Below are 2,552 nucleotides of genomic sequence, written 5' to 3'. Positions count from 1 at the left end.
ATTATCATCCTCCTCATTAAATACTTCTTGAAATCAAATCATCACAAAATTGTGTTCAATTTTTCATTAAACTTGTTAATATATATATGATTCAATGATTTGTTTATTTTTCTCACCTTCTTCTTCTTCTCATCATCATCATCATCATCATCATCTGCGTCGTGATATTGCACATCGTCGTCCATGGCTCCAAGCAATGTGCGTCCAAAATGACGACCATGATTGTGACTGTGAGCACTCACATAATTCGGCAGCTTCATAATCACTGCTGCGTATATGTTCAGATGAAACATTAATTTAGAAAGAGATTAGTGCGCATGAATTAGTGGGGTGTTGTTTTGGTTTTTGTTTTATGGGCCAGGCCAGCATTCTTATTGGGCCACTGGTAATGCCATGGAAGGGATATTATGCCGATTAACTATATTAATATTTAAAATTATAAGCGAATTACACTACTATACCTGCATTATTGTTAAGATTGTGATTGAAGGTAGGAGGAATCGTAGATGGCTGCTGATCGGCTGCAACGTCTGCAGACACTATTGGAGAGATATTGTGACAGTGGAAGAAGAGGGGCAGAAGAAGAAGAAGAAGAAGAAGATTGAAGAATAGAAGAAGCCTCCTGCTGCTGCATGGATTATGGGCGATGTTGATGATGAGATGAATGGAATTAGCAGCAGCACTCCTGTTGCAACAGATCTGCATTTCTTTTATAATTTATTTACAGTAGCTGATTTGGATTATCCTCCTCAGAACTGATCTGGAAACACATACACACACAGAAGAGAGAGAGAGAGAGAGAGAGAGAGAGAGAGAGAGAGAGAGAGAGAGACCGAAGAAGAAGAAGAAGAAGAAGAAGAAGAAGAAGAGAGCTTGCGTGCTTGCTTGCTGCTGCGCTTTTATTTTCCTGGTTTAGTACATATGTATAGTTAAAATGGAGAGGCCTCTCTCTCTCTCTCTCTATATATATATATATATATTTATTTATTTATTTATTTATCTACACAAAAAAGAAAGAAAAGAAGAAAAAAGGACGAATAAGATAATTTAGCTTCCCATCATTTTTCTTCTCCCTAAATCCCTCGCTCTTTTGTTGTTTTATATTTCGCCTTGTCTCACCTCAACCTCACTGCCGTTAATTACACACATATACGTATGTATATATACGTGTGTGTGTGTGTGTGTGTGTGTGTGTGTGTGTGTGTGTGTGTGCGCGCGCGCTTATGCCACTTTGTAACGTGAGTTTGTTCCGGTATTCGGTACACCAATTGTATGTAATTCTATCACCAAAGGAGCTCAATTCATTGGATATGGCATCATTGTAGGTTAAACCAAACGCCCCATAGGAGCCATCAAAACATTAAAAATATGTAATGTAATAACTTTGTCGTGTGAGGTCATTAGGTTGAAGGAATGCATAGTCTATAGCTTTGAGTTCAATTTATCGGATGTATTAGGTATATAACTTTGTTGTTTATTTCCAACATTCTACCTAGTATATAATAATATTTCTTGGTAAGTGTTTGAGCTTCGTCATGAAAAGCAGCTTAACAAGATTGAGCACATTCAAGATATTCAACTTGGTAACACTCATTAGCACATGAAATATTGAGAGCATTGTGGTGCTACAGTAGTATTAATGTGATTTGATTAATCTCAATCACACTTAAGGAGCAATTGTCAGAATTATCCACGTGCTTAATAACCCTACATTCATTTTGGACACTTTGTAGACTTCTAGCTTTTTCCTAAGCATATTATTCATGTTTTTTTAATATTTTTACATCCTTTATATGTCAAAGGGTCTCGTATAAGGGGGTCACTCCATTAAATATTCTAGATGTGTTTAATCATCTGGCCTATGCTCATTGTTCGCTTGAAAAACATGATTTTGGCAAATATCTTTTCGACGAGCTTCTAATATTTGTGCCCATGGTTCACCACAAAAGCATACAAAAAGCAACAAAACAAACATTAGAACATTCTTTGAGGAGACTTATAGTTGACACATTGACCTATCATTCCCAGTTGGTGGAATCGCCTTTTCAATGACCCTCTCACAATTAAGTTACTCCCTCAACACAAAATTACTCTATTACACATCATGCCTTGAGTCCACCGATTTAGACTTTGTCCTATTTAACCAAATGAGTAACCTCACACACATCACCTTTCTACCAGTCACTGTTCTCAAGCAATTAGACCTCATGATTTGACATCTAAGTCATGAACAACCACCCATGTCTTTGGGCCGACATGCTAGTTTATTTTGTACCATATCGAGCAAACACCAAGCGTCACATAAACTCATGAGGATGTGGCAATATATTTATGTAACCCCACTTGGATGTTTATGTGCTTCCTTATGCTCTCATTGAACTCGCTTAGGATAGATGGGATGTGCCTTTTTATGTTTAGTAGGTCTCTTAGATTATCAAATCATTAAACAAATTCTCTAAAAATTAATGGAACCCACCCCAAGATTACTCTTACAACAGAAGATTGCCTCACAATGGCCTTGTGCTCAAGGGTTTGGTTATATCAAATACACA

The sequence above is a fragment of the Azolla caroliniana genome, unplaced genomic scaffold (assembly GCF_043228905.1).
Source record: "Azolla caroliniana isolate FFs.n. ecotype wild unplaced genomic scaffold, voAzoCaro1.0.p SCAF_8, whole genome shotgun sequence".
Classification (NCBI taxonomy): Eukaryota; Viridiplantae; Streptophyta; class Polypodiopsida; order Salviniales; family Salviniaceae; genus Azolla; species Azolla caroliniana.
This window is presented reverse-complemented; position numbering follows the sequence as displayed.